The sequence below is a fragment of the Lathyrus oleraceus genome, chromosome 2 (assembly GCF_024323335.1).
Source record: "Lathyrus oleraceus cultivar Zhongwan6 chromosome 2, CAAS_Psat_ZW6_1.0, whole genome shotgun sequence".
NCBI classification, from domain to species: domain Eukaryota; kingdom Viridiplantae; phylum Streptophyta; class Magnoliopsida; order Fabales; family Fabaceae; genus Lathyrus; species Lathyrus oleraceus.
Genome location: NC_066580.1, coordinates 274,610,756 through 274,631,951, shown reverse-complemented (window position 1 = coordinate 274,631,951; position 21,196 = coordinate 274,610,756). Strand labels below are relative to the sequence as shown.

Here is a 21,196-nt window from a genome sequence, read left to right as displayed (position 1 = left end):
GCAGAAGAAAGGTCTCGATTGCAACTAGGGCAAAGAGAAAAGGGAGGTCTCAATCGCAACGAGGGCGAAGAAAAGCATTAGTGTTAGTGGTTAGTCAAACTCGACAAGACATCGCATCTCGTGCCTACGTATCTCATCTGGACATGAGAATCAGAGTACCGTAGTTCGGCTAAACTATTCCTGTTGGTTTGTGTTTTTTAAGTGGACAACGTCACTACGCAATCTACCTGATGCTCGACCTTTGGAGACTTACTCATCTGTAGTAGAAGGAGTTAACGTATCCTTAAGAGGGGATGGTGTTTTGTGTGTTTTAAGAAAGCTCAAGCAAGAAAGGAAGTCCTATACGAAGGAACCGTGCTACCTTAATTGACATGCAAACGAGACTACGCGGAGTCTAGCAAACCTAGGGGATACAATCACACCACACAAACATATACAGCATGAAATAAACACACCAACAAGGGGCTCAAACATCAGGGCTAGGCTTTAGTCGAGGGGTCATATCAACCTCAACAAACAAGCCTCTGTATCGGGGTCAGGTTAGCTCTTAACCTTGCCATTGAGGGGCTAAGGTGAAGCTGATGAAAGGTGAAGTGAGGATCAGACCTCACAGCTCTTATCCCTAACCAGGGAGAGCTTCTGACAAATGAGCATGGGTCCAGAATGGGGGAACCCTTCTATACTCAGAGACTCTGACACAATGTGCACTGCACAAGATCTTGGGCTTGGATCTCAATGCTACAACCATGTAATGGGAGCAAGGAGAAGACTCACAGAATAGTGGGGGATAATTTCTTATCCCTACCTTCCACCAATTGCCTTATTTAAAGGACTTTCACCTGCTTGGCACGAAAAATAAACAACCACAATCATTGCCTCTTAAGGAGGACTTCAGACAGTTTGCCCGGCCAAATAACAGTCGGGTCTCCAGACTACATGAAGAAGAAAGTGCAATACCTCAATGCTAATTGCTTATAAGCAAAGCAATGCAAGTTCTTAAGAGAACTGAGCAACTAGGGGTACCTGGAAACGGTCAAACAGAATCAGCATCCCAACATAAACAAGACAACAACAATAAGAATCAATCAACAATCAAACAATGAGGTGCATAGCACCAAGTCCATGTGAACCAAGTCCTACAAAACAAACAATTGAAAGGAGTGAACGTGTCAGTACACGCGCGCTCGCGAGGGTGTGTCAAATGATTTCAACTCAATTATGCATCAACCTCCTTAAGGCATTAGCTTTTAACCTGAAAAGTCAAAGTCAAGCTCAAACATAAGTAACGAGACCACTAGGCCAAGCCTAGGGTCCAAAGGATGGAAAAATCCTAAAACAGCAAGCAAATCATGATCAAAACCAAGATATTTCAATTACAAAGGTATCCCAATTGGTCTCATGTCTAAACCATACACCAATTTCATTTTATGTACAATCTAAGGCAAAGTAAGCAATGTTGAATCACATATAGACAACCAGAATGGTTACATCCAAAAAAAATATCAAAACAGTATAGAAAAATCACAAAAATTATATCCTAAATAGAGGACATTCAACAAGCTACATGTCAATTTTCATGCCATTTGGATAAAAGGAACTATGGGAAATAATTCAACATGTCAAAGCATGCAAAAACACAACCAAATGAAGTCACAAAATGTACACCAACTTCAATCAAATGGTAAACAGTGATTTAAATGGGAAATGAGTAGGACCAAAGCCAAATGAAAGCTACACATGTCAGGAACTACTTCACCAAATTTCATGTTCATAGGGTTAGGGATGAAGATATGGCAACATAGGAAAAAATGTTACACAAGCAAAACTCTAAAGATGCTAAGCAGCAGACAAAATTCCAAATTAATTAGAAATGGATTATTAAAATCCACAAAAATTCACATTGAAGGTTAACATGTCAAAGGTGTCTCATGCAAAAAATCAAGGCCATAGGCCAAAGGGAAGCATGGAAAAATAATTCGTAATCTCAGCATATCATATTGTGGCACATGTTATCACACTCAAGTTAATTAAATCATATCTAAAAAACCAGAGGTTCAAAAATTGCAAATCATATGTCAAAAATTCCAGGAGAGTGTCAAGAATCATATCTAAAATTTCAATTCATTTGGATTAGGCATGGTGATTTTATAATTAAAATAGCAAAACATGTCAAAATAGCACACATGATGAACATCCCTATAGCAATTAATTTTTCTACCAAGCACAATTTTAATTTTTGTATCTAAAAAAAAGTAGATTAAAAATGGAGATTAACAGAAAAAGTCTCGAATTAATTGGATTAATATTGATCATTTTATGATTTTTAGAAGTTTTGAAATAATTATTTAAATAATTATTTAGGTGTTACTTGGATTAATTAACTAATTATGAACAAGAATGGCAAATTTGTAATAAGCGCTTCCTGGCCTAAAACGCTGAGTATCACTAAACTGACGTGGCAGCATTCTAGTGGACGAGACCGGCGAAAACACAAATTTTGAAACGGAGCCGAGCGTTCAAGATCAAACGCAATTTCTGCAGAAGTTCTTCAAGCTTCATCGCTGTTCTTCATCATCAACCCTACTGTTCATCATCGCCTTGAGCAATTTTGCACGAAAACGGACATGCGATATACGGATGGAATCGTCTCGCAATGTACATAAGAAAATCATCATGGCTTCGACCAGAATATAACATACAGGGAGATTCAACAAGAAATGCTTTACATCTAAATGTTCAAATTCGAATTTCTCCATGAATACTCAATAATAATGCAGGATTCGAACTCTATTGTACTCTACATCTAAGACACGATCAAATCCCTATGCTAATTGCACTAATCGACGGTTTCGAAATCCAACCTTTTGAAGCTAGCAGTGCGGAATCGCGATGAATTGAGCTTCGATTCAGCGAAACAGATCGAGTGTGATGATCAAGAAGGCGTGTAGTGATGTTCTTGTAGCTCGAAGGTGCATGGATCAACACGAATTACCGACTGCAAGTTAGAAATCAACAGAAAATTCGCACAAAATTGATGGATCTTGATGAAGGAATCAAAAGTGTGTTGTGTAAAATTGGAGCCAAAATGAGAGAAATGAGAGAATTTGCTTTGTGGATTTCTGTTGAATTTGTGAAAATGATTAGTGAGTGCAGTTTCTGTTAGAGATTAAGTATATATACCAAGCTCTTAATCCACCAATAAATCATGATTAGGAAAAATGGTGATTAGCAAATGTGAGTTTATGTGCATTTTGGCTCTTATGCCCTTGGAATGGTTAGAAGCATTGTAGCAGCAATTTCTCACTTTGAACAAGTTGCAAATATCATTTGGAAGCTGATAGAATTGGTCTCATCTTCAAATTCTCCATACTTTGCATTTTGGACCATTTTGCCCCTCACTATTAATTAGTTCACCTCAAAAATGACCTTTTGCATGGAGCTTTTTTAAAGAAATCCAATTATGCACCATGAAAGTACATATTAAATGGAGTTTGTGCATATAAAGAACTTGCAATTTGGACAAAACATGTGGAACTTATGGCCTCCTGATTATGGGTCATTTCTGAAATTCACTGAGCCCTAATTTTCCAACCATGCATTGGATTTTCAAGTTCTTGGACTTTTTGGAAAGGTGAGATCAAGATCTTCAACTTTCATGTTGGACAAAATTCCATTTGAAGCTTGTATGATGAAGTTATTTTGAGGGGAAAAAGTTTCCATTTTGGGCAGCTGAAATTACAGGTCACCTGCTATTTTTGGAAACTTTCTGTCTGACCTCCAAATCTTCAACCTTGGTCTTTGATATGTCAAATGAGACTCATATGGACATGAATGAGGCCTTTCAAACCATTTCCCACCTTCCAATCCATAAAATCAGGCACAATTGACCACAGTTGACTTTCTAGGGTTTCTGGTTGACTGAACAATGACTGGTGACTTCTGAGCATCCAACCTTTGGCCAAACCACCTCAAAATGATCCTTGGACCATATGAGCTTGATAAATCAACCCTAGGGCCTTGTCCCAATGAAAATGGCACTCACTTGCTTGATTGACTGATTCTCCTGATCATTCTGACCCAATCCATCAATTGAGCTTGCACTTGGGCAAATGGACAATGCAATGTTATGCAGTGGACATTGTTAATGCTATGCCCTAATATGAAATGAATGTATTCAATGGTAGGGTGCAAATTTGAGGTGCTACAACTGCCCCTATTCAATCAACTGGGAACCCGAACGGATGAGAGCAACGGCTGTCAGACTTTCAGGGTAAACAGGGATTGAATACCAAGAACCGTAGAAATTTGCACACTGCTGGGAAATTTTCTGTTTTCTTGTTTTTATTGTTTTTTTTTTTTTTTTTTTTTTTTTGATTGATTTTTTTTTTGCCCCAGTTGGCTGTTTCTGCTGATTCTCGAGATGCAGCTGAGTGATCTTCTTTTCTTGCTCAAGAAGTCGGGAAATCTCGTCAGGAATCCCTTCAACATCATCTTCTTCTACTTCGAATACAGGGAATTCAAAATTGGGAGATGACGTCCGATCATTATGTTCAATGGGTTTGAGAAACAACCTGCATAATGATTTCGATATGAAAAACTTTTTGGAAAACAAACAAGACAATCGTTATGCAGATGAAAAGATTGCTTTTATTCCTGTTTTTAGGGTTTTTTGTGATCACCAATTTCATGCAAAAAGCGAAAAGGGAAAACAATTGGAAAAACAAATGTTTAACATGCATTTACTTGAATGAAAATATCATTGCACAAAATGTTGCCAACAATGTCATCACTTCTCCTTTTGGCATGGGAGAAGGGTTTTTAAACAAAGTGATTATTACTCTGACTTATGAACAACTGTAGGAACGCCCACAGTGACCCAATTGTGATAGATCCCACCAGGGATAACAACTATCAGAATCTCTTGCATTAGTAGCTTCTGCTTTTGATCAACCCTCTTTGTTGAAGACCTCAGGAGAAAAACCAACGCCAGCCCGCGACTTGTTATCTTCAAGCTTGATTAACACGGGGACCCGAGTCTTCAAAGTTCAGAATACCCGACTGCACGAGGTCTTGAACCTTCATTTTCAACTGAAAGCAACTATCCACATCATGACCAGGAGCACCCGAATGATACACACAATGCTGCTCAGGCCTATACCACCACCGAGGGTTGACGGGTATAGCCGGCGGGTCTCTGGGAGTAATCAAGTTCCGCTCTATCAACGAGGGATACAGCTCTGCGTAAGACATAGGGATCGGATCAAAAATGACCCTCTTCCTCTCATTACTTGTACCGGCTTGATTATCATAGGGAGGCTGGTAAGCCTGCTGTTGCGGACGATGTTGCTGATGTTGATACCGCTGAGTTGGCCTTCCCTGTTGCTGTTGGGTTGCTGGAATAGTCACAGCGGCAGCTTGACGATATTGTCCTCTGTTCGCACTCCCTCGCCGGTGCACAACATTTGTTTCACTCTCTCCCCTTTTGGGTGCCCCAGAGAATGGCTTCTTAGAATTCAACGAACTTGAAGAGCCACGATGGCGAACCGGAGTACGGGTTGCTCTGACATTAACGGTTTTTGTAGCAAGAGGCTGTCCATTGATTATGATACCCCTCAAATCATCATCCACGTCGTAGTGTTGACGGGAATAGTGACAGCAGCAATTTGATCATTAACGGGGACCCCCTCTGGTGAAGCACGACTGGGTGGCAGAATCATGGCTTCCTGTCTCTGGGCTAAGGCTCGCAGCTCCTCTTGCCCCTGAACGACCCCTTGCATCATGGTCATGAACTGGGCCATGTCCGCCCTCATCTCAGCTAGTTCAGTCTGAACCTGATCCATACTCCTCTGATGACTCGATCTGGTTGCGGTGCGGACGATGATCAACAATCCTGTCTCAGACAGGAGCCAGAGTGAGAAGTCCGAACCAGAACACCTGTTATGCAACATGTTATGATTATGATGCTAATGCATATGATGCACATGATAATGATCATTTCTCAGGCCTTCAAAGAGCCTGATTCATCTTCGAAAAAAAAAAAAGCAATCTGCAGCAACGGCACAGTATACAAGAGCACTGAGTACCGAGTGAAACCAACAATTTCATCTGTAAATGAGCACCTGGATCTATCAGTGAACAGACTCTGGAATGTACCTGAGAAATGATATGCATGCAGAGATCATTTTTTTTCTTTTTTTTTTCATTTTTTTTATTGATTCTTTTTTTTTTGTTGATTGCGTTTCTTTTGAAAAATAAACATGCTATGATGCACATGATGCAGACACGACTGGCAAGCTGTGCATATCTGGACACAGGATCGAAGCTTCGGCTCGAACTCTGATCACAACCATCTGAAACCCCAAAGTCAACTGGTCAACTGTCATCTGAACCCAATCTGAGGAACCGAGTCACCAACGGAGCAACCTTAAATTCAGCCCAGGGATCCAAAATAAACGGAACCCTCTGATCAATGCCGGGGTCAAACCTCCGGCGTCCAGAAATAACGATCCATAAATCCGACTTATAAATATGACTCTGATCAACGAAACCAAAAGTCACCATCAGAACATGCATCTGTATGAATCACCTTCCCCTCACAGGTGAATTCTAATCAGGTTATCCTAAGGCGGATAATAGTCTCGACAATCGGGCGGAGATACTCAATGGGTTTGCCCTTTCGGGTGTGCCATTGTAGCTCCCTTAAGATCGTCTAAACCAAAGATCCGGGAAATGATCGGTCACCAGAGTCAACAGCTCAAAAGACGTAACTCAACCAAAGTGGAATATCCACAGAGGCAAGCACTATCAAATGAACCTCGTCCGGCTTGTGGTACATCATGCTGCCAGGCACATATTGACCTAACATGAAGGAGGCAACATGAGACCACACTAATCCTAGGTGTATACTCGGGCCTGGGTTTTAGCCCCACTCAGAACACCCACCCCGAACAGAGGAACCACCTGCACAGAGAACAGCTCAATGATAGTATGATGCATGCAAACATAAATGCAAACAATAAATGCAAACAATAAATGAAATGAATGCAATAAATAACAGCAAATAGCAACCAAAGCCCCAACCTAGAGAGCGCTAGGAGAGACTCGCTTAGGGAAGATGGACCAGCACAGGTCAACTTGTTTTCCCCAGCAGAGTCGCCAGCTGTCGCATTACGCGAAAAAACCGGCGGGAAAACAAGAACAACAGAGCCGCCACCGTGCGTTATTTATCCCAAAAGAGGGAAAGGAAACGCTCAGAGTAAACCTGGGAAAAAGCATGGTCTCGCGACCAAAAAGAATGGGATCGGGAGTCGGTTATGCGAAGGGAAGGTATTAGCACCCCTACGCATCCGTCGTACTCGACGGGATCCACGCACGATAGGAAGGGAAATGGTTGCTAAAAACGCTGCTCACAATCATCTACACAGGCTGAAAGAGACACAAGAAAACAGACAGGACTGACTCGGCAGGATATCGTATCCTGGGCCTACTTAGTCTATCAAGCATAGACATCAGAGTCTAAGTAGTTCGGACAGGGGAAACGACACATGCTCGCTAGGATGTTGCATCCTATGCATACGTATCTCCTTTGGACGAAGGAGAATCAGAGCATTCGTAGCTCGGCTAACACGCACACAAATAAATACAGGCAAAGGCAAACGTGGAGCCTGAATGCCAATCACTGGGCTTACATCAGCATCCGAACCAAAACGCACTCAAGAAGGCTAACATGGAGCCTGAATGCCAATCACTGGGCTTACATCAGCATCCGAACCAAAACACACGCACACTGGAACCCGAATGCCACTCGATGGACTTACATCAGCTTCCAAGCACACAACAACATAAAACGAAGACACAGGCAGAAGAAAGGTCTCGATTGCAACTAGGGCAAGAGAAAAGGGAGGTCTCAATCGCAACGAGGGCGAGAGAAAAGCATTAGTGTTAGTGGTTAGTCAAACTCGACAAGACATCGCATCTCGTGCCTACGTATCTCATCTGGACATGAGAATCAGAGTTGCCGTAGTTCGGCTAAACTATTCCTGTTGGTTTGTGTTTTTTAAGTGGACAACGTCACTACGCAATCTACCTGATGCTCGACCTTTGGAGACTTACTCATCTGTAGTAGAAGGAGTTAACGTATCCTTAAGAGGGGATGGTGTTTGTTTGTGTTTTAAGAAAGCTCAAGCAAGAAAGGAAGTCCTATACGAAGGAACCGTGCTACCTTAATTGACATGCAAACGAGACTACGCGGAGTCTAGCAAACCTAGGGGATACAATCACACCACACAAACATATACAGCATGAAATAAACACACCAACAAGGGGCTCAAACATCAGGGCTAGGCTTTAGTCGAGGGGTCATATCAACCTCAACAAACAAGCCTCTGTATCGGGGTCAGGTTAGCTCTTAACCTTGCCATTGAGGGGCTAAGGTGAAGCTGATGAAAGGTGAAGTGAGGATCAGACCTCACAGCTCTTATCCCTAATCAGGGAGAGCTTCTGACAAATGAGCATGGGTCCAGAATGGGGGAACCCTTCTATACTCAGAGACTCTGACACAATGTGCACTGCACAAGATCTTGGGCTTGGATCTCAATGCTACAACCATGTAATGGGAGCAAGGAGAAGACTCACAGAATAGTGGGGGATAGATTTCTTATCCCTACCTTCCACCAATTGCCTTATTTAAAGGACTTTCACCTGCTTGGCACGAAAAATAAACAACCACAATCATTGCCTCTTAAGGAGGACTTCAGACAGTTTGCCCGGCCAAATAACAGCCGGGTCTCCAGACTACATGAAGAAGAAAGTGCAATACCTCAATGCTAATTGCTTATAAGCAAAGCAATGCAAGTTCTTAAGAGAACTGAGCAACTAGGGGTACCTGGAAACGGTCAAACAGAATTAGCATCCCAACATAAACAAGACAACAACAATAAGAATCAATCAACAATCAAACAATGAGGTGCATAGCACCAAGTCCATGTGAACCAAGTCCTACAAAACAAACAATTGGTCAAATGATTTCAACTCAATTATGCATCAACCTCCTTAAGGCATTAGCTTTTTAACCTGAAAAGTCAAAGTCAAGCTCAAACATAAGTAACGAGACCACTAGGCCAAGCCTAGGGTCCAAAGGATGGAAAAATCCTAAAACAGCAAGCAAATCATGATCAAAACCAAGATATTTCAATTACAAAGGTATCCCAATTGGTCTCATGTCTAAACCATACACCAATTTCATTTTATGTACAATCTAAGGCAAAGTAAGCAATGTTGAATCACATATAGACAACCAGAATGGTTACATCCAAAAAAATATCAAAACAGTATAGAAAAATCCACAAAAATTATATCCTAAACAGAGGACATTCAACAAGCTACATGTCAATTTTCATGCCATTTGGATAAAAGGAACTATGGGAAATAATTCAACATGTCAAAGCATGCAAAAACACAACCAAATGAAGTCACAAAATGTACACCAACTTCAATCAAATGGTAAACAGTGATATTAAATGGGAAATGAGTAGGACCAAAGCCAAATGAAAGCTACACATGTCAGGAACTACTTCACCAAATTTCATGTTCATAGGGTTAGGGATGAAGATATGGCAACATAGGAAAAAATGTTACACAAGCAAAACTCTAAAGATGCTAAGCAGCAGACAAAATTCCAAATTAATTAGAAAATGGATTATTAAAATCCACAAAAATTCACATTGAAGGTTAACATGTCAAAGGTGTCTCATGCAAAAAATCAAGGCCATAGGCCAAAGGGAAGCATGGAAAAATAATTCGTAATCTCAGCATATCATATTGTGGCACATGTTATCACACTCAAGTTAATTAAATCATATCTAAAAAACCAGAGGTTCAAAAATTGCAAATCATATGTCAAAAATTCCAGGAGAGTGTCAAGAATCATATTCTAAAATTTCAATTCATTTGGATTAGGCATGGTGATTTTATAATTAAAATAGCAAAACATGTCAAAATAGCACACATGATGAACATCCCTATAGCAATTAATTTTTCTACCAAGCACAATTTTAATTTTTGTATCTAAAAAAAAGTAGATTAAAAATGGAGATTAACAGAAAAAGTCTCGAATTAATTGGATTAATATTGATCATTTTATGATTTTTAGAAGTTTTGAAATAATTATTTAAATAATTATTTAGGTGTTACTTGGATTAATTAACTAATTATGAACAAGAATGGCAAATTTGTAATAAGCGCTTCCTGGCCTAAAACGCTGAGTATCACTAAACTGACGTGGCAGCATTCTAGTGGACGAGACCGGCGAAAACACAAATTTTGAAACGGAGCCGAGCGTTCAAGATCAAACGCAACATTTTTTTTTTTTTTTTTTTTGTTTTTTTTTTTTTTTTTTTTTTTTTTTTTTTTTTTTTGTTTTTTTTTTTTTTTTTTTTTTTTTTTTCTTTTGTTTTTTTGTTTTTTTCTTTTTTTTTTTTGTTTTTTTTTTTTTTTTTTTTTTCTTTTTTTTTTTTTTCTTTTTTTTTTTTTTTTCCCTTTTTTTTTTTTTTTTTTTTTGTTTTTTTTTTTTTTTTTTTTTTCTGCAGAAGTTCTTCAAGCTTCATCGCTGTTCTTCATCATCAACCCTACTGTTCATCATCGCCTTGAGCAATTTTGCACGAAAACGGACATGCGATATACGGATGGAATCGTCTCGCAATGTACATAACGAAAATCATCATGGCTTCGACCAGAATATAACATACAGGGAGATTCAACCAAGAAATGCTTTACATCTAAATGTTCAAATTCGAATTTCTCCATGAATACTCAATAATAATGCAGGATTCGAACTCTATTGTACTCTACATCTAAGACACGATCAAATCCCTATGCTAATTGCACTAATCGACGGTTTCGAAATCCAACCTTTTGAAGCTAGCAGTGCGGAATCGCGATGAATTGAGCTTCGATTCAGCGAAACAGATCGAGTGTGATGATCAAGAAGGCGTGTAGTGATGTTCTTGTAGCTCGAAGGTGCATGGATCAACACGAATTACCGACTGCAAGTTAGAAATCAACAGAAAATTCGCACAAAATTGATGGAATCTTGATGAAGGAATCAAAAGTGTGTTGTGTAAAATTGGAGCCAAAATGAGAGAAATGAGAGAATTTGCTTTGTGGATTTCTGTTGAATTTGTGAAAAATGATTAGTGAGTGCAGTTTCTGTTAGAGATTAAGTATATATACCAAGCTCTTAATCCACCAATAAATCATGATTAGGGAAAAATGGTGATTAGCAAATGTGAGTTTATGTGCATTTTGGCTCTTATGCCCTTGGAATGGTTAGAAGCATTGTAGCAGCAATTTCTCACTTTGAACAAGTTGCAAATATCATTTGGAAGCTGATAGAATTGGTCTCATCTTCAAATTCTCCATACTTTGCATTTTGGACCATTTTGCCCCTCACTATTAATTAGTTCACCTCAAAAATGACCTTTTGCATGGAGCTTTTTTAAAGAAATCCAATTATGCACCATGAAAGTACATATTAAATGGAGTTTATGCATATAAAGAACTTGCAATTTGGACAAACCATGTGGAACTTATGGCCTCCTGATTATGGGTCATTTCTGAAATTCACTGAGCCCTAATTTTCCAACCATGCATTGGATTTTCAAGTTCTTGGACTTTTTGGAAAGGTGAGATCAAGATCTTCAACTTTCATGTTGGACAAAATTCCATTTGAAGCTTGTATGATGAAGTTATTTTGAGGGGAAAAAGTTTCCATTTTGGGCAGCTGAAATTACAGGTCACCTGCTATTTTTGGAAACTTTCTGTCTGACCTCCAAATCTTCAACCTTGGTCTTTGATATGTCAAATGAGACTCATATGGACATGAATGAGGCCTTTCAAACCATTTCCCACCTTCCAATCCATAAAATCAGGCACAATTGACCACAGTTGACTTTCTAGGGTTTCTGGTTGACTGAACAATGACTGGTGACTTCTGAGCATCCAACCTTTGGCCAAACCACCTCAAAATGATCCTTGGACCATATGAGCTTGATAAATCAACCCTAGGGCCTTGTCCCAATGAAAATGGCACTCACTTGCTTGATTGACTGATTCTCCTGATCATTCTGACCCAATCCATCAATTGAGCTTGCACTTGGGCAAATGGACAATGCAATGTTATGCAGTGGACTGTTGAAGATGTTCCTTGCGGTAACAGAATTGCTTTTGCTGCTTTTGCATAGTTCTTTAATGCCGTCAATTATTATTCATCTTTGTTTCTGTTCCTGTTAGGTGTGGTGGCGCATTGCAATCCTGTTGTTGCATTTGGAAAGGCTGCCGGTGGTTCGGATCCTGTACTCTGGATTCATGCAGTGGCTAGGCGCCTGAATATCTTGCCATGAAAGTGACTGAAACGCTGCAGCCATGTTGACAGACCATAGGTTTGTGCAGTTACCGCAACTAACGGTTACTATGTCAAACAAGTTGCTGTCATGGAACACTCACTTGTAAATAAAATTTATGAAGTCTCTTCTCCTAACACATATTATGAACAATATATTTCTCATTTGTTCATTGTTCATTAGGATTGTACTTGTAGGATTTATGTAATATGATGTACTTGTGAGAAAATGTTGTAATTTGGAGCATGACTTTCTAGCTTGTGGAAATGGATATGGATTTTAGCAATGAATTTGGAAATGGAAATGGATATGCAATGGTAATTGAATGTAATTGGACATGAAAATGTATGTATGAAAATGAGTTTGGAACTGTTTGAAAGCTAAATGTTATGAAATGTGTGTATGTGCTATTTTGATTTGAGATGAACTATGAATGGAAAATGGATCATGTTTGGTTATAAAATGGATTTTTAGAAATAATCCAAGACTAATTTAAATATCAATTTAAATAATAAAAAATTAGTAAAACCAAATTAAAATCAAATTAATCCATAATTTGTTAAAATTACTTTGATATCAATTCTAACATTTATTTGAAAATTAAAATCAATTAGAGTTTGAATCATTAGTAAAATAAACAATTAAGATTAAATTGAGCTTTGGAATTAAACTTAATTCGAAATTAAAATCAAATTGAAAATTAAATTAAAAAAAAGTCAAATAATTAAAATCCATTTTATAATCAAAAACACCATGATCAAAAAGGCCTAGACAATGACCAATGTGTAACAAAAATATGGATTTGGGAATGGTCGGTTGCCTTTGGTCATGAATGTATGCAAATGAACTTTAGGCCAAGTGCAAAAAAAAAAAAAATTCAGGACCAAAATCGGGGTATGACACATTACCTTTTGTAAAGTTCAATGAGACGGATAAGAAGGGTCATCATATTAATGAATGAATCTGATGAAGACATAACATAAGAAACACTAATTATACAATTCATTTTATTATGTCATTCTCTTGAGGAAATGATAATAAAAACATATTCAAATGACCATTTTCTAGTCATTGACTTTTTTGAAGGGTTGATCAAATCATGTTCTTGGTTGGCCATGTGATAGCCTATAAAGACCTTCTTTCATGTACGACCGCTAATTATTATATCATAATAACATTGTTCATCCTAATCAAATAGTACTTCGGCCATAATTATAAACAAAGAAAATACAACTTTCACGTTTATTAAGAATGGTAGTTAATATATTTAATTTTCTTGATTCCACTAACAAGAATAAACTTAATTACTAATTTGCCCTTAATTAAACTGTCATCCCCTAACAATACTCCCTCTATTTTTTTTATTATAAGTCGCTTTGAGAAAATAAATGTACCAAATTATAAGTCATTTCATAATACCAAGAAATCATTAATATTATTTTTCTTATTATACGCTTGAGAATTTATTATCTCTCTTCTTCCCTTTCTTTAAGTTTATCTTTATAATACCATTGATAAAAGATAATTTTATAATATTTCATAATTTCTCTTTATCATACAACAACGATTACATTTTTTTAATATAAACGAAAATGTTAAAACGACTTCTAATAAAAAAAAGAGGTAGTATTAAGTAACTAGTGCAAGATTAATTTTTTTTATTAAAAGATTAAACGTGCCTAGATTTTCTTTGTCACTGACTTATATTTAAGACTAAACATATTAGAAGATTTTTTTCTGAGAAATAAGGTCGGAGGGAGTATGTATTTCCTAGTGTACATAACAAATTATCACATCCTTCGTATAGGTACTTCTTTCTTGAGCTAGCAATAATTGTTCTTCTTAAATCTTTTCTGAATTAAATATAGGGTTGCTCGGTCATGGTGTATCAATTGTGACCATATAAACCAACAAAAGGAAATGAAATTTAAGAATATTCATATGATGGAATTAGTTTTTAGATACCTATAAGCATAATCATGACTGTGTTAAATTTTTAGAAGTCCTATTTAGGTTAGCCGCGGTTTATATATGGAAAAATAAAGAGAAACCTTAATTTTCCAGGGTTTAACCATGAGAAATATTTTACAAGGCGATGCATGCCTTCAAAGACAACCATCAGCACAACGATTGCGTGTGAACATTTTTCTATCATATACTTCTTTTTGTAAAGTAATTTATATGATATATTTGAACAAGGAGAAATAAAAAATATTATAGAAATTAAGCTACTAGGTATGTTTCTCAAATGATTTTAGATTTAACCAAAAATAAAACAATCAATGGCCCATGCAGGTCTCAAACCTGAGACCTTAGCGTTATTAGCACGACGCTCTAACCAACTGAGCTAATGAGCCATGCGTGTATATTGTCTAAAATAATAATTTAATAGTTTCTTTTAAAGAAAGAAGTAGAAAATATTTATACAAGTGTATTGATATGTTACCCTTATCGTCTTCTTCTACAATATCTAACTTTTCATAATTTCAATCTTATGTTAGAATTGAATATGGCCTAGAAGGATGCAAAGAAAGCTAAGGTGATAGAGGAAACAATGAGAAAATCTCACAATAGGATGAAAATACAGTATAATAGAAAAGCAAGTACTTGAATTTCAACAACAACAATGTATTTGTTAGGTTCAGTCATATGAGTGAGGTTAGTCAGGCGCTGAAAATATGAAAATACTAGGGTGTGGTTGTTATGTGGAGATTAATTTATAAGGTATTATAACTGATTAGGCTATTTGGTAGCTAAAAATCGATTTACAAGGCATTAGAAATTGTTTTAGGGATGTAAATGTCATAAATTTTCGAAGTGTTATAGAAATCAATTTTTAGGTTGTAAGACATTTATTTTTAGGTGAGCATGAGATAATAGTAAGACTTAAGAATAAATGGGTGATAAATAATGAAGTGTAATTGGACTTAAATAGGTTAGTTAATGGATGTATATAATAATTAAGTCATTTAAGATAAAGCTTGATTAATCTTGATATTAGTGTTATGTTTGAAAATATTGTTTCATGTAATCATATTTTGTTAACGATAAAATTAAACCATTATGACATGTGAATCATGGTATGTGCCAAGTTTCAGTATCAGATGAGTGTTATTTGACAATGATGTTATTAAATAAGGTCTTTCTAAGTTCCATATAGATGACATGCCAAAGGAAACATGTTGTGATAGAATTGGAGAAAACACCCTAATGGACTTATGGGAATTTAGTAGGAAGGTCTTACATGAAATAAGGGGCGTCGCTAAGGAGTTTAGAGGTGTACTCTTCAACTTCCCAACTGTTATCCATAATTAACTAGTTGTCACTGTCATTACCTTTTGTAAAGTTCAATGAGACGGATAAGAAGGGTCATCATATTAATGAATGAATCTGATGAAGACATAACATAAGAAACACTAATTATACAATTCATTTTATTATGTCATTTTCTTGAGGAAATGATAATAAAAACATATTCAAATGACCATTTTCTAGTCATTGACTTTTTTGAAGGGTTGATCAAATCATGTTCTTGGTTGGCCATGTGATAGCCTATAAAGACCTTTTTTCATGTACGGCCGCTAATTATTATATCATAATAACATTGTTCATCCTAATCAAATAGTACTTCGGCCATAATTATAAACAAAGAAAAGACAACTTTCACGTTTATTAAGAATGGTAGTTAATATATTTAATTTTCTTGATTCCACTAACAAGAATAAACATAATTACTAATTTACCCTTAATTAAATTGTCATCCCCTAACAATACTCCCTCTATTTTTTTTATTATAATTCGCTTTGAGAAAATAAATGTACCAAATTATAAGTCATTTCACAATACCAATAAATCATTAATATTATTTTTCTTATTATACGCTTGAGAATTTATTACTCTTTCTTCTTCCCTTTCTTTAAGTTTATCTTTATAATACCATTAATAAAAGATAATTTTATAATATTTCATAATTTCTCTTTATCACTCAACAATGATTATATTTTTTTAATATAAACGAAAATGTCAAAACGACTTCTAATAAAAAAAAGAGCTAGTATTAAGTAACTAGTGCAAGATTAATTTTTTTTTATTAAAAGAATTAAACATGCCTAGATTTTCTTTGTCACTGACTTATATTTAAGACTAAACATATTAGAAGATTTTTTTCTGAGAAATAAGGTCGGAGGGAGTATGTATTTTCCTAGTGTACATAACAAATTATCACATCCTTCGTATAGGTACTTCTTTCTTGAGCTAGCAATAATTGTTCATCTTAAATCTTTTCTGAATTAAATATAGGGTTGCTCGGTCATGGTGTATCAATTGTGACCATATAAACCAACAAAATGAAATGAAATTTAAGAATATGGATATGATGGAATTAGTTTTCAGATACCTATAAGCATAATCATGACTGTGTTAAATTTGTAGAAGTCCTATGTAGGTTAGCCGTGGTTTATATGTGGAAAAATAAATAGAAACCCTAATTTGCCAGGGTTTAACCATGAGAAATATTTTACAAGGCGATGCATGCCTTCAAAAACAACCATCAGCACAACGATTGCGTGTGAACATTTTTCTATCATATACTTCTTTTTGTAAAGTAATTTATATGATATATTTGAACAAGGAGAAATAAAAAATATTATAGAAATTAAGCTACTAGGTATGTTTCTCAAATGATTTCAGATTTAACCAAAAATAAAACAATCAATGGCCCATGCAGGTCTCAAACCTGCGATCTTCGCGTAATTAGCACGACGCTCTAACCAATTAAGCTAATGGGCCATGCGTGTATATTGTCTAAAATACTAATTAAATAGTTTCTTTTAAAGAAAGAAGTAGAAAATATTTATACAAGTGTATTGATGTGTTACCCTTATCGTCTTCTTCTACAATATCTAACTTTTCATAATTTCAATCTTATGTTAGAATTGAATATGGCCTAGAAGGATGCAAAGAAAGCTAAGGTGATAAAGGAAACAATGAGAAAATCTCACAATAGGTTGAAAATACACTATAACAGGAAAGCAAGTACTTGAATTTCAACAACAACAATGTATTTGTTAGGTTCAGTCATATGAGTGAGGTTAGTCAGGCGCTGAAAATATGAAAATACTAGGGTGTGGTTGTTATGTGGAGATTAATTTATAAGGTATTAGAACTGATTAGGCTATTTGGTAGCTTAAAATCGATTTATGAGGCATTAGAAATTGTTTTAGGGATGTAAAAGTCATAAATATTCGAAGTGTTATAGAAATCAATTTTTAGGTTGTAAGACATTTATTTTTAGGTGAGCATGAGATAATAGTAACACTTAAGAATAAATGGGTGATAAATAATGAAGTGTAATTGGACTTAATTAGGTTAGTTAATGGATGTATATAATAATTAAGTCATTTAAGATAAAGCTTGATTAATCGCGATATTAGTGTTATGTTTGAAAATATTGTTTCGTGTAATCATATTTTTTAACGATAAAATTAAACTATTGAGACATGTGAATCACGGTATGTGTCAAGTTTCAATATCAGATGAGTGTTATTTGACAATGATGTTATTAAATAAGGACTTTCTAAGTTCCATATAGATGACATGCCAAAGGAAACATGTCGTGATAGAATTGGAGAAAACACCCTAATGGACTTATGGGAATTTAGTAGAAAGGTCTTACATGAAATAAGGGGCGTCGCTAAGGAGTTTAGAGGCGTACTCTTCAACTTCCCAACTGTTATCCACAATTAACTAGTTGTCACTGTCATTACCTTTTGTAAAGTTCAATGAGACGGATAAGAGGGTCATCATATTAATGAATGAATCTGATGAAGACATAACATAAGAAACACTAATTATACAATTCATTTTATTATGTCATTCTCTTGAGGAAATGATAATAAAAACATATTCAAATGACCATTTTCTAGTCATTGACTTTTTTGAAGGGTTGATCAAATCATGTTCTTGGTTGGCCATGTGATAGCCTATAAAGACCTTCTTTCATGTACGGCGGCTAATTATTATATCATAATAACATTGTTCATCCTAATCAAATAGTACTTCGGCCATAATTATAAACAAAGAAAAGACAACTTTCACGTTTATTAAGAATGGAAGTTAATATATTTAACTTTCTTGATTCCACTAACAAGAATAAACATAATTACTAATTTACCCTTAATTAAATTGTCATCCCCTAACAATACTCCCTCTATTTTTTTTATTATAAATCGCTTTGAGAAAATAAATGTACCAAATTATAAGTCATTTCACAATACCAATAAATCATTAATATTATTTTTCTTATTATACGCTTGAGAATTTATTACTCTCTCTTCTTCCCTTTCTTTAAATTTATCTTTATAATACCATTAATAAAAGATAATTTTATAATATTTCATAATTTCTCTTTATCACACAACAACTATTACATTTTTTTAATATAAACGAAAATGTCAAAACGACGTCTAATAAAAAAGAGAGGTAGTATTAAGTAACTAGTGCAAGATTAATTTTTTTTTATTAAAAGAATTAAACGTGCCTAGATTTTCTTTGTCACTGACTTCTATTTAAGACTATACATATTAGAAGATTTTTTTTCTGATAAATAAGGTCGGAGGGAGTATGTATTTTCCTAGTGTACATAACAAATTATCACATCCTTCGTATATGTACTTCTTTCTTGAGCTAGCAATAATTGTTCATCTTAAATCTTTTCTGAATTAAATATAGGGTTGTTCGGTCATGGTGTATCAATTGTGACCATATAAACCAACAAAAGGAAATGAAATTTAAGAATATGCATATGATGGAATTAGTTTTCAGATACCTATAAGCATAATCATGACTGTGTTAAATTTTTGGAAGTCCTATGTAGGTTAGCCGTGGTTTATATGTGGAAAAATAAATAGAAACCCTAATTTGTCAGGGTTTAACCATGAGAAATACTTTACAAGGCGATGCATGCCTTCAAAGACAACCATCAACACAACGATTGCGTGTGAACATTTTTCTATCATATACTTCTTTTTGTAAAATAATTTATATGATATATTTGAACAAGGAGAAATAAAAAATATTATAGAAATTAAGCTACTAGGTATGTTTCTCAAATGATTTCAGATTTAACCAAAAATAAAACAATCAATGGCCCATGCAGGTCTAAAACCTGCGATCTTCGCGTAATTAGCACGACGCTCTAACCAACTGAGCTTATGGGTCATGCGTGTATATTGTCTAAAATACTAATTTAATAGTTTCTTTTAAAGAAAGAAGTAGAAAATATTTATACAAGTGTATTGATGTGTTACCCTTATCGTCTTCTTCTACAATATCTAACTTTTCATAATTTCAATCTTATGTTAGAATTGAATGTGGCCTAGAAGGATGCAAAGAAAGCTAAGGTGATAGAGGAAACAATGAGAAAATCTCACAATAGGTTGAAAATACACTATAATAGGAAAGCAAGTACTTGAATTTCAACAACAACAATGTATTTGTTAGGTTCAGTCATATGAGTGATGTTAGTCAGGCGCAGAAAATATGAAAATACTAGGGTGTGGTTGTTATGTGGAGATTAATTTATAAGGTATTAGAACTGATTAGGCTATTTGGTAGCTTAAAATCGATTTATGAGGCATTAGAAATTGTTTTAGGGATGTAAAAGTCATAAGTTTTCGAAGCGTTATAGAAATCAATTTTTAGGTTGTAAGACATTTATTTTTAGGTGAGCATAAGATAATAGTAACACTTAAGAATAAATGGGTGATAAATAATGAAGTGTAATTAGACTTAATTAGGTTAGTTAATGGATGTATATAATAATTAAGTCATTTAAGATAAAGCTTGATTAATCTCGATATTAGTGTTATGTTTGAAAATATTGTTTCGTGTAATCATATTTTTTTAACGATAAAATTAAACTATTATGACATGTGAATCACGGTATGTGTCAAGTTTCAATATCAGATGAGTGTTATTTGACAATGATGTTATTAAATAAGGACTTTCTAAGTTCCATATAGATTACATGCCAAAGGAAACATGTCGTGATAGAATTGGAGAAAACACCCTAATGGACTTATGGGAATTTAGTAGAAAGGTCTTACATGAAATAAGGGGAGTCGCTAAGGAGTTTAGAGGCGTACTCTTCAACTTCCCAACTGTTATCCACAATTAACTAGTTGTCACTGTCATTACCTTTTGTAAAGTTCAATGAGACGGATAAGAAGGGTCATCATATTAATGAATGAATCTGATGAAGACATAACATAAGAAACACTAATTATACAATTCATTTTATTATGTCATTCTCTTGAGGAAATGATAATAAAAACATATTCAAATGACCATTTTCTAGTCATTGACTTTTTTGAAGGGTTGATCAAATCATGTTCTTGGTTGGCCATGTGATAGCCTATAAAGACCTTCTTTCATGTACGGCCGCTAATTATTATATCATAATAACATTGTTCATCCTAATCAAATCGTACTTCGGCCATAATTATAAACAAAGAAAAGACAACTTTCACGTTTATTAAGAATGGTAGTTAATATATTTAATTTTCTTGATTCCTGTAATATCCCATATTCCCTTAAATGCTCAATTAGTTGTCAGTTGAGACCAATTGAATTCCTATGTAAATTATCTATTATCATTTGTAACGATTAGAGCTCCTTTGTGCTCTAAATGTTGTCAATTGGGACCAATAGAGTAACCAGTGAACTCTGAAGGGATTAATTATGAATAAAGAGACAGACCAATATTAATAATTACAAGAAATGACATTTTGGTAACATTA

The 21,196-nt window shown here is 35.3% G+C and overlaps 2 non-coding genes across 2 annotated transcripts; both read right to left on the bottom strand.

The window, feature by feature from the left end:
• Positions 1–14,681: 14,681 nt before the first annotated feature.
• On the bottom strand, positions 14,682–14,755 carry TRNAI-AAU (transfer RNA isoleucine (anticodon AAU)). Its single transcript has one exon. It is a non-coding gene; the product is annotated as a tRNA-Ile (tRNA).
• A 2,357-nt stretch (positions 14,756–17,112) lies between these two features.
• Positions 17,113–17,186, bottom strand: TRNAI-AAU (transfer RNA isoleucine (anticodon AAU)). Its single transcript has one exon. It is a non-coding gene; the product is annotated as a tRNA-Ile (tRNA).
• Positions 17,187–21,196: the final 4,010 nt, after the last annotated feature.